This window comes from Chiloscyllium plagiosum, chromosome 43 (assembly GCF_004010195.1).
Source record: "Chiloscyllium plagiosum isolate BGI_BamShark_2017 chromosome 43, ASM401019v2, whole genome shotgun sequence".
Lineage (NCBI taxonomy): Eukaryota > Metazoa > Chordata > Chondrichthyes > Orectolobiformes > Hemiscylliidae > Chiloscyllium > Chiloscyllium plagiosum.
In genome coordinates, this window is record NC_057752.1 from 977380 (window position 1) to 990163 (window position 12784).

The 12784-nt window shown below is 46.5% G+C and overlaps 1 protein-coding gene across 3 annotated transcripts in view; it reads right to left on the reverse strand.

The window, feature by feature from the left end:
• slc11a2 (solute carrier family 11 member 2) overlaps positions 1-12784 on the reverse strand; it is a 94839-nt gene that overhangs the window by 78928 nt on the left and 3127 nt on the right. The window lies entirely within an intron of this gene.

Below are 12784 nucleotides of genomic sequence, written 5' to 3' on the forward strand. Positions count from 1 at the left end.
TGGAACTGGTCTTCCTGGGAGCAGATACGGCGGAGGCGGAGGAATTGGGAATACGGGATTGCATTTTTGCAAGAGGTAGGGTGGGAAGAGGTGTCATCCAGGTAGCTGTGGGAGTCGGTGGGTTTGTAAAAAATGTTGGTATCAAGTCGGTCTTCATTAATGGAGATGGCGAGGTCCATGAAGGTGAGGGAGATGGTCCAGGTAAATTTAAGGTCAGGGTGGAATGTTTTGGTGAAGTTGATGAATTGCTCAACCTCCTCGCGGGAGCACGAGGTGGCGCCAATGCAGTCATCAATGTAGCGGAGGAAGAGGTGGGGAGTGGTGCCGGTGTAATTACGGAAGATCGACTGTTCTACGTAGCCAACAAAGAGACAGGCATAGCTGGGGCCCATACGGGTGCCCATGGCTACCCCTTTGGTCTAGAGGAAGTGGGAGGATTCAAAGGAGAAATTGTTAAGGGTGAGGACCAGTTCGGCCAAACGAGTGAGTGTGTCAGAGGAAGGGTACTGGTGGGGACGTCGGGAGAGGAAGAAACGGAGGGCTTGGAGGCCCTGGTCATGGCGGATGGAGGTATAGAGGGATTGGATATCCATGGTGAAGATCCATAGTTAGGGGCTGGGGAAACGGAAGTCTTGGAGGTGGTGGAGGGCTCCCACTCATCACCCCAACTATGTTAAATACTGTGGCCACAAGAGGGACTGGGAGATCTGCGCAGAATAACTCACCTCCCGTCGCCCCCAAAGCCTGTCCACCATCTAGAAGGCACGTCTCAGGAGATTGATGGAATACTCTGTACTTGCCTGGATGACTGTATTCAAGGATATGGGCCGGGTGCTGGCAGGTGGGACTAGATTGGGTTGGGATATCTGGTCGACATGGACGGGTTGGACCGAAGGGTCTGTTTCCATGCTGAACATCTCTATGACTCTATAACTTCAATGCCATCGAGAATAAAGCAGCTCCCAGCGACAGGGTCTGGGTGGGATGCTCTTCGGAGGCTCGGTGTGGACTGTTTCCACACCAAAGGGATTCTAATGATTCTAACAGCACTGTGGATATCCCTATACCAAAGGGAATGCAGCAATTCAAGAAGGCTATAAAGTTTTTAAAATGTTATTCTGATTCTCAAATTTGTAGAGAGTACAAAATATGCATGCAAGTTAACTGTCAGGATGGCCTCATTTCCCCAAATCTACGGTTGCTTAATATTCGTTCCACCTCTAACATGTTCTAGTCCTGTTGGAAAGTCAACCTGAAACATTGGGCTCTCTTCGCAAATGCTGTCAAATATAGTACTCCCAGAATCTCCTGCTTTTACATCAGGTCAATATCTCATCTGAAAGACAGCACCTGTAACAGCGTAGCACTACCTCAGTGCTGAGGTACTGTTCTGGGTGTCTCAGTTAGAACTATGTGCATAAACCCTGGATTTGCATTTGTACATGTAGCCTTAAAGCTCAGATGGTGAGAGGGTGACTAACATGGCTGACATGCACTGCATGAAAAAAAAATCATCAGTTCCTCAGATAATACAACCCAGCCGCAATGTGCAAAACAGCCAAGATGCAAACAAAAGCAAAATAAAAAAAATTCCTTGTGTGAAGTCTGATAGTGCTGGCTGTTTAAAAGATAATGCAGTTGGCTCTCTCAGATTCTCTGTAACATCCGTACCCTTTCTTGCAACAGTTATTGTTCCAGTATTTGGCTTCCCCCGATAAGGGTTGAAAACCAATTCCATTCCCAAACCTTAACCTCTGAATGATGCAATTCTCTGTGAACTGCTGACACGTCTACAATGCTGGCCTTTGTTCAATTAATACTCTCTTCTCAAAACTGTTTCAAGCAGAATTGGTTCTGAAACTGTGGCTCAGACCAGAACTTGCAGGTACAGGGATCTGTGTGGCTATACAACTGACAATATTAACAGCTCCAGCAGATGGAATTAGATTTCCCAGTGCTGACCCTGACACCAGACACTATCTTGTAATGTGGACACTGCTCCTGAGCACAGATCAGAATCAATATGGGGGAAAACTGGCAGTCAGGGATTAATACAAGGGTACCTAAGGTAGAGAGATGTTAACAACAGGCTAAATGAGACATTCCTAGGCTTGTAGTAGAATAACCAGGATTGAGGAGTTAACTAGTGGGTAACTCCATTCCAAAGACTCAAACACAATATCGGGTATGATGTTCTGCTGCAGCCAGGGAGTCCTGCATTGTGCAGAGTGCTGCTTGTCAGTTGAAATGTTAAGTAAATCAAAGGCTTTTGTCATCACTGAGAAAGAGCTGGGCGAGAACCCCCTCCACTTTCCTGGCCAATATCCATCCCACAACTAATCAGCTGAGCTGGCCATTATTACATGGCAGTTTCTTGGATTTTACTATGCGGAAGGTCAATATTCCCACATTCCAAGGTGATTAGATTTTAAATGTACTTCATTGGCTGGGAAGAGCTTTGAGACATCCAGAGGTTGTGAAAAGTGCATTAGAAATGCCTGACTTAACTTTCCTTCTTGCAGATGAGCTGTTTAACTGAAGCCTGACTGCTGGATATTCTCCCAGTGTCTTGAACCAGCAGCCCTTCAAACACCAAAAGTAAAATAATCATTCATCTCACTGCTGTGCTCAAATCCTCAAAAAAGTCAATTAATTGTTCTTGGCTGCACGGCTAAGACAGACTGCACATTTGATGTTTTATTGCACAGAGCAGCACACTGGCTTAGCAGGGATAATCCAAGCTAAATTCATGCCCTCTTGAAACTCCAAATCCACTGTTCCCCTCTCCTCCTCCTCTCCTTTGCTTCCCCAGCCACTGTGCCTCTCCAACGTGCTCCACCTCTTCAATCTCAAATTCAACTTGTCATGTCAGACGGTTAGGATGTGAATATAATTTTGAAACATTTCAACAAAAGGATAGGCACAAGCTAAATGCTCCACCCTGACACTGCAGTCTGGCACGGTGGCTCAGTGGTTAGCACTGATGCCTCACAGCACCAGGGTCCCAGGTTCGATTCCAGTCTCGGGTGACTGTGTGGAGTTTGCACATTCTCCCAGTGTCTGTCTGGATTTCCTCCGGGTGCTCCTGTTTCCTCCCACAGTCACAAAGATGTGCAGGTGTAGATTGGCCATGCTAAATTGCCCGTAGTGTTAGGTGCATTAGTCAGAGAGAAATGGGTCTGGGTGGGTTACTCTTCAGAGGGTTGGTGTGGACTTGTTGGTCCGAAGGGCCTATTTCCACACTGTAGGGAATCTAATCTAATCCAGCCAGATAAACCTCAGTCCAGAGTCACCAGACATGCTAGAGTAGTATGGAAACACTGCCAGTCAAATGGTTAATGACCCATGTCTGCTGGAAGCAAATTCAGACATGCCAACAACTAATTTACAACAGTCAGCCTACTGAAGTGTGGCAGTGGGGTAGTCACTGACTGGCTGGAAAACACTATAACACTGATAGAAGCATGTGCCCAGTTTAAGGCACAGCCACAGTGCATTACTCATGAACAGACTTCTCTCTCCCAGACACATTCTTTCAGGTCATTCATGCACTGCGCTTGTGCAAGGTGCCACTGCTGGGATATGGCTACAATGTGAACCCAGGGAGCTGATGTGCTTTCTGCGAGACTGAGACACAAAGTGGAAATATTGAATCAGCAGGGAACAAAAACTTTCCAAACTAGCTTTTGGGATGTAGGTTGATTTACACATCTTAAACATCTTTTGCTACAACTGAAGAACTTGGTAGCTCACTGCAAAGAGCAGCTAAGAGTCAAACAGATTGGTCTGGGATTGGAGTGACACATAGATCTCAGACACACCAGTGTGTACCATCTCAAGACAACCTACAACAATTCACTAAGGCTCCATGAGACAGCACCAGTCAAAGGGGTAGCAGGTGCATGAGAACAGCACCCCCTGCAAATTCCCCTCCAAGCCACACAGCACCCTGACTTAGAAAAGAATTGCCTTTCCTCCCCAACACACAATGTGGGTGTCCCTCATACAACATGGATTGCAGTAGTTCAAGGTGGCAGCTCACCAGCACATTCGCCAGGGACAATGAGGAATAGATAGCAACTGCTGATCTAGCCTGCAATATCCACATAATGTCACAGACTCATACAGTACAGAAATGGACCCTTCGGTCCATCCAGTCCATGCCAACCATAATCCCAAACTAAACTAGTCCCACCTGCCTGATCTTGGCCCATATCCTTCCAAACCTTTCCTACTCATGTACTTGTCCAAATGCCGTTTCTACTTTGTAATTGTACTCACATTCACTACCTTCTCAGAAGTTCATTCCACATGCCAACCACATTCTGCGTAAAAGGTTTGCCCCTCATGTCTTTTTTTAATTCTCTCTCTTCTCACCTTAGAAAATGTGCCCCCTGGTCGTGAAATTCCCCATGCTAGGGAAAAGACACCTACCATTAACCCTATCTATTCCCTTAATGAGTGTATAAACCTCTATAAAAGGTCACCTCTCAACCTCCTTTGCTCCGGGGAGGAAAATCCCAGCCTTTCTTAATAATTCAAACCCTCCATTCCCGACAACATTAGGGTAAATCTGAACCCTCTCTAGCTTAATGTTCTTCCTATGTGAGGGCTACCAGACCTGGACACAGTATTCCAGAAGAGGCCTCACCAATGTCCTGTACAACCGCAACATGGCATCCCAACTCCTACATTCAAAAGGACTGAGCGATGAAGGCAAGCATGCTAAACACCTTTTTAAACCACCTGGACGTATGTGACGCAAACTTCAAAGAATTATGTACCGGAACCTCTAGGTACCCAGGCCCCTACCCCCCCCCCCATTCTAAAAGGCCCAAGGCCCTACCTTTAATTGTATCAGCCCTGCCCCTGTTTGTTGTACCAAAACACACAAACTTGCATTTATCCAAATTGAACTCCGTCTGCCATCTCGTTCCAACTGATCTTAAACAAAACGTTAGCCACCCCCCAGTCATGATTAGATTAGATTAGATCCCCTACAGTGTGGAAACAGGCCCTTCGACCCAACCAGTCCACACTGACCCTCCGAAGAGTAACCCACCCAGACCCATTTCCCTCTGACTAATGCACCTAACACTATGGGCAATTTAGAATGACCAATTCACCTGACCTTCACATCTTTGGACTGTGGGAGAAAACCAGAGCACCCAGAGGAAACCCACACAGACACTGGGAGAATGTCTGTCTGTGTGGAGTTTGCACAGTCACCTGAGGCTGGAATCGAACCTGGGACTCTGGTGCTGTGAGGCAGCAGTGCTAACCACTGAGCCACCATGCCGCCAAACTACTCATACATATGTACACAAAGAACAAGTTATGGATGATGCAAATATTTCTGCAAGGGGACCAACCAGCTAAGCACAGGGGCCTTCCTTCCAAAAGTGACATTAGTGAACCAGATGGGTTTGTATGACAATCTTTACACCTCTGCATGAACAGCACTGCTAGTCTACACTCCATGCTCAAAAGACAAACACCAATGTCCCACAAGCTTTTCACTACACCGCTGTCTGTACTACAGTAGAAAATATTAGTGACAGCTTTTATCAACTAGATGTGGCGACAGTTAAGCAATAGACAACACCGAATGGCCAGACAGCCGACCAAAATACCCGGGTTTGGGGAGGACGTAGACAGAGGAGAAAGATGGGCTGGGATGCAGGGAGAAGACAGTCAGACAGAGAAGCAGTGCTCTTCCGCAGGAACTTCCCAAGGCCTGACCCTATGTGGTTGCTTCTGCAAAAGGATCATGGGAATTATTAAGAAAGGCTGGGATTTTCCTCACCTGAATGAAGGAGGTCCAGCTTCGTGATGCATGCCTTCAAAAGATTTTATAAAAACAAAGTACAGCCTCCTTTCCCTTATATATTTGTCAAACAGTCTTCCAGAAAGAAGCCGTAGTTAAATGCATAGACTAGCAGCTTGTGTTGGAAGTCCAGATGTCTATCCCCGGAGTGGAAATTTCCTAAAGGCATGGAACTGTACATTTTTCATACACTTCAACCAGTGGCTGCTTGCAGAGTAGGTACCTTTAGCAGCAAGGCATTTGATTCCAATTTACAGAGTTTAACAGGATTAAACCTCATTGTTTAGCAAAGATAAAAGCTACAGTAAGTTTCCCATCCAGTGGGACCACCTTGTCATTCTCCACCCTCCAGGCAGAAACCAACTGCTGCAGAAACTCAGCAGGTCTGGTTGAGTCTGTGGAAAGATAAAATGTTGAGTGCAGTGACTCTTCATCAGAGCTGAAAGCTGCTGGCAAACAGTGAGATCTCTGTCAGAGAGAATAAAAAAGAGAAGTGGACAAAAGGGAGTGCCCTGATGGGCAGCCTGGAGAGAAAGATACGCTGAATGGACGATAACTGGAAGTGTGATTAGTTTGAAAATGTTTAGGCTGTGCCGGGAGTAACCCATACAATCCTCAACCGAGTATTGCCTGCCACTACAGTTGACAGGGTCTTCAGCCAAGTCCCATCTGTTTTCTGTACTTCTAACCTCACTCCTTCCCTCGCCCTCACTTTCCACCCCACCAGCCTCTGCATTCCAAAGGTTCTGAGCTGCCATTTCCACATCGCCAGCAGGACACCACCAGACACATATTCCCTCCTCCTCCCCCCTGGTCAGCATTCCACAGGGACCATTACCCCTCAGACACCCTGGTCCACTCCTCCTCCACTTCCAAACCTCCACAACACCTTCCATGCAATTAGAGAAGATGCAACACCTGCCTGTTTATCTCCTCATCAAATGCCCAAGACACACATTCCAGCTGAAAGTAGCTTCGTTCAATCTAGTCTACTGTGTTCACTGCTCACAATCTGGTCTTCTCTACAGACTAAGTGAAATGCAGACTAGGTGACTGCCTTATGGATCACCTAAGCTCTATCCATTACAATGACCTTGAGCTTCTGGTTGCCTGCCACTTCAACACACCACCGTGTTCCCTAGCTGCCATTTCTGCCTCAGGCCTGCTGTGGTGCTCTAGCGAGCCTCAATATAAGCTTGAGAAATATCACCTCTTTTTCTGCCTAGGTATCTTAGTCCTCAGGACCCAACATTGTTAAACTCAATGTGAGTGTGAACACCTCCCCCTAGGGACCTGACATCAGAATTGGCAGCTGCGACATCGGTGAGGGAGGCCCAGCGGTGAAAGATGGTGCCTAAAGAGTAGGTCCAATGTAGACAGCAGTGAGGTGGTGGAGGGGGGAATGGCAGCACAGGCATTGAAGATGCGCTGGCTCAGGATTGATAAGACTCTTTAATCAATATTTTTTTTTCCCTCCTTAGTCTTTAAACAATTCAAAATGGCACCAGATCGTGGCAACCATTGAAAAGCGTTTTGTAGTGATTGGAACAAGGTTAGCCAGGTGGACCTCAAAATATGAGTTCCCTGATTGGACCAGGTTAACAGCCCCAATCAGGGAGCCCTGTCTGACAGAAGAACAGAGGTGTCAGAGGATCTGTTCACTCTGGGAGCTGGCTCTGACGAAGTTGGGTCAAGTGGCAACAAGAGAAAAAACACGCCATCAAGGGATGTGCTCGTAATAGTCATCTTGGAGTTGCAGGGTAAGCATTTCTGGCATCATGTCACTATTTGGGAAGCTTGACTCATTCGATCTTGCTGAAGACTGGGCCCAGTATATGGAAAGAATGTGTTACTCTTTCAGGGGCAGATGAAAAGCAACAAGTAATGGGGGGCACGGTGGCACAGTGGTTAGCACTGCTGCCTCACAGCGCCAGAGACCCGGGTTCAATTCCTGCCTCAGGCAACTGTGTGTGGAGTTTGCACATTCTCCCAGTGTCTGCGTGGGTTTCTTCCGGGTGCTCCGGTTTCCTCCCACAGTCCAAAAATGTGCAGGTTAGGTGAAGGGGTAAACGTAGGGAAATGGGACTGGGTGGGTTACGCGTCGGTGTGGACTTGTTGGGCCGAAGAGCCTGTTTCCACACGAAGTAATCTAATCTAATTCTTAATTGTGGACCTGCAACATTTTCTGTTATTTAGGAGCTTAACTTTCCCTGAGGCACCAGATACTAAAACCTTTCAAGAGTTGACAGATTTAGTTAAGGAATATTTCATCCCCAGTCCCCGTCTAATACCGATAGTGATCTGTTTTACTTGGCATTTTGAGAACCAGGGAATCCGTGTCAGGATTTGTGACGAGGTTAAGACATGTGATTTTGGTTTAATCCCGAATGAGATGCTGAGACATTGTTTGGTATGTGGGATTAATGATGTAACCATGTAAAATCACCTACTAGCTGAAGCCCAACTGGACTTCAAACAGACACTACAACTGGCTTTATCATTGGAAAATGCAGCAAGTGGCGCCTACGAGTTACCGGGTGTGCCAATGGAAGTGAACACCCTCGCCAGGCTGACTGAACTTGGAGAACACCACTTGAGGGAAGGCAATTGCATGGCCTCACTCAGGACATATCCTGAACAGAGGGACTCGAGGCCAGCCCACAACAAAACCCAAAAACACAGTCAAGCCTCAACCAAACAGTTAACATTTTGAGGATCTGGGCTGGCAGGCATTGTAATTGCTGCCAGTATGCAAACTCAAGACAGCAAAAGAGTCCCATTAGGCCTGAACTGAGTGGATGCCTTCAGCCACCGCCCACTGGTGGAGTCATCACTAAAAGAGTCCATTCTGGTTTGAAATGTTCTACACACCCTTCTGGTCACCGCTGACATCAACAGACTGTAGATGCAAAAAGGATCCCATCCTGGCAAAACTAAAACAGCTGGTGGTGATGGGGTAAAAAAAAAAACAAAAGGGCCATCACAACCAGAATTGAAACTTGTCTGGTCCCAGCAAGATCAAATTATTGTACAGGACAGCATATTATTATGGAGAGCAAACATGATTGTCCTGAGCAAAGGTACTGGCTAAACCCCACCCCAGGTCGACCTGGGGTTTCCAAAATGGAGAGAAGTTATGTCTGGTGGCCAGGATTGGATGCAGACATTGGGCACTGCCCCGCCAATGCATCGGAGTGTCAACAAGGACAAGTTACTGCCAGCAGCTGCTCCACGTTTGAGAGAATGGTTGGGTAAACACTGGACACAAATGCCAACTATGCCAGTGCTTTCATGGGCTCAATGTTCTTAGTCATTGTGGATGCCCACTCAAAGTAGTTGGATGTGCATTAAGTGCATTCATCAAACATGGAGACACTGATAGAAAAGTTGCAAGCATCTTCTGCAATACACTGACTCTTCGAGATGTTGGTCATAGACAACAGACCATCATTTACCAGCAGGGAATTAGAGTATTTCCTTTATATAAAAAAAAACATCGAATAGCATTCGGCAAACAAGGATAAATCCACATCAATCACCTGTGGTCTAATGGTCTGGTGGAAAGAGCAGTCCAAATTTTGAAGGCAGGCTTAAAGAAACAGCCTAAAGCCTCACTCAATACCAAACTGTCCCAGTTCCTGTTTGATGACAGGACCGCTCCTCATTCAACCACAGGGACAGCTCTGGCAGAGTTGCTAAAGGGTAGAAGATTCTGCACCAGGAGTCTTACCTGGACTAGAGTGAAGGGAATCAGCATCAGGAACGCCAATACCAGACAGAAGAGACAGAGACAGTTTACTTCAGGGGGATGAAGTTTGGTGTCAAAACCACAGGAATGGCCCTGCACGGGTATGAAGCATGGTCAATGTGAGATCAGCTCCCATGATATACAAAGTTCGGATTGGAGAAGTATCCTGAACAAGCACGTGGACCACATGAAAGCTGCAACCTCACAAATGGCCTGAGGGGTTACACCTGAAATGTCGATACCGCCACCTCCTGATGCTGCCTGATCTGCTACGTTCTTCCAGCCTCCTGCTTGTTTAGCTCAGAACATCCAGCAAGACTGTCAAAACCCATAGGTTCTCCCCCTCTGCCTCGCGAAGAAACCCCAGACGATGAGATGGACTCAGCAATGTTGCAGCCTTGATACTGTTACCGCCTGACAAAGATTGCTTTCTTCCAAGATGCTCCGGGTGCTGGAGGCGGGCTACGGTCTGGTACACGCGGCCAGTATCCAAGGCAGGGTCAGAGGAACTGGACCTGGTGTGAAAACATCCCAGGAATAGCGACAGGAAAAAGAACGGGCCTATGTCCCACAAGTTAAGAGCATGAAGGATACAGTGATCGAGGTCAGCCAACTGAACCTCACCAGGTGGGCCTATGAGTTCCCTGATTGGGGCTGTTAACCAGGTTCAATCAGGGAGGCCTGGCTGACAGAAACAGGTGTGTCAGAGCTTCTGCTCACTCTGGAAGGCAGCTCTGCACTAGCTGGGTCACTGATGTACTAATCATGTGTAAAGAAAGGATGACTTGATAATGGGATACCAGCCTTTGTTGAGTTATTTCACTTTTCACTGTATTTTACTATTTTTCTCACTGTAAAAAAAATGTGACAACAAAATCATTCATTCACCCATCCCCCATCCTGTTCCCAGTATAGCCAACTCATTTTCCACTATTCACACTTCCCATTAGCACCCAATCAGCATTTAACTCTCACCTGGCTTATCATCAGCAATCCCTTTGTCTGCTTCTGCTCTCTCTCTCTCTCTCTCTCTCTCTCTCTCTACACTATTCGACTCACTCTTTCCTACACAAACCCCTGCCAGTAGTATAAATACCACCATTTCCCAGCTGTTTTCAGTTCTGACCCAGCCATCGAATATGAAACATCTGTTAGCGAGTTTTGTAGCTCAGGTGGAGGTTTTGGATGTAGGTTTGCTCGCTGAGCTGGAAGGTTCATTTCTAGACGTCTCGTCACCCTACCAGAAAACATCAGTAGGCATCGGGGTGAAGCAAAGAACAGGAAATGACATCACCACGTGAAATGATGTCACCACCGGAAATGACATCACCAACCCAAAGAAACCCAAACATATAAATGGAAAGCAGGAATTATCAGTGCTTCGCCCGGAGGCTCACTGAAGATGTTACCTAGTAGGGTGACGAAACATCTAGAAATGAACCTTCCAGCTCAGCGAGCAAACCTACATCCAGAAATATCTGTTTCTCTCTCTACTGATTAGATTAGATTAGATTAGATTACATTACATTACATTACATTACATTACAGTGTGGAAACAGGCCCTTTGGCCCAACAAGTCCACACCGACCCGCCGAAGCGTAACCCACCCATACCCCTACATTTACCCCTTACCTAACACTACGGCCAATTTAGCATGGCCAATTCACCTAACCTGCACATCTTTGGACTGTGGGAGGAAACCGGAGCACCCGGAGGAAACCCATGCAGACACAGGGAGAACGTGCAAACTCCACACAGTCAGTTGGCTGAGGCGGGAATTGAACCCGGGTCTCTGGTGCTGTGAGGCAGCAGTGCTGCCAGACCTGCTGAGTTTCTCTCGGAATTTCTGTTTAACATCTCCAGCATCCACAGTTCTGTGCTTTATTTTATTCCACTGTCCAGGACACATTATTTGAACAGAAAGTGAGGACTGCAGATGCTGGAGATCAGAGCTGAAAATGTTATTTGAACAGGCTGGTTAAGAAGCATCAGGAACCTGCTTTGGTCAATTATCATATCACCAGGCTGGCAAAGGTTCAAACTCAGGAACTCAGTTCCAGTCTTCCACCAATTACCAATACAACCAATTCTAGCTGCTTTTAACAATTTGGGACATATGCAGCTATTCCAAGAGGAGATATCAATCACTCCTGTTGGCAATTTGGACATGTCTTTTTCTTAAAAAACGTTGACACAGAGTGGCAGATACAAATGCATGTGGTGTGCATTTCAGGGCTGATACAGACACATTCCCCTTTACTTTGAAAGGTACATTTATAGAAGCTGCTAGAGGCACACTTTGTATTTATAAAGTAATAAGACATCCCCAGACACTTCACAGGAGCACTGAATAGCAATATTTTACAATAAGTAATTCAAGTACAGGAACAAAAGCTTAGTTGGCTTTCAGAAACATTTGAAAACGAGAAATGACAGTTTTCCCAAGAGATTTACAAATGGTATTCTATAGAGTTTGGTTCCTTGCAGCTGAAGGCATGGCCACCAATGGTATAAAGAAGAACATTAGAGGGGTGAAACATAAAACTGCAAAGATCATGGAGGTCTGCCAGGAGAGAATACAGGGGTAGGGATCGGTGGCACAATGAAGGAATTTGGCAACGAGGGTGAAACCTATGGAAATGTTCTACTGACTGCACCATATTCCCCATGGATCTGAAATGCCATATCCAGATCAGCAAGGCAACCTTTCTGTGGAGCTGCAGAAAATGGGGAAAGATACTAAAGGAGTATTTTGCATCAGTATTTACTGTGGAAAAGGATATGGAAGATATAGAATGTAGGGAAATAGATGGTGACTTCTTGCAAAATGTTCATATTACAGAGGAGGAAGTGCTGGAGGTCTTGAAACACAAAGGTGGATAAATCCCCAGAACCTGACCAGGTGTACCCGAGAACTCTGTGGGAAGCTAGAGAAGTGATTGCTGGGCCTCTTGCTGAGATATCTGTATCATCGATAGTCACAGGTGAGATGCCAGAAGACTGGAAGTTGGCAAACGTGGTGCCACTGTTTAAGAAGGGTGGTAAGGACAAGCCAGGGAACTATAGACCAGTGAGCCTGACCTCGGTGGGGGGCAAGTTGTTGGAGGGAATCCTGAGGGACAGGATGTACATGTATTTGGAAAGGCAAGGACTGATTAGGGATTATCAACATGGCTTTGTGCGTGGGAAATCATGTCTCACAAACTTGA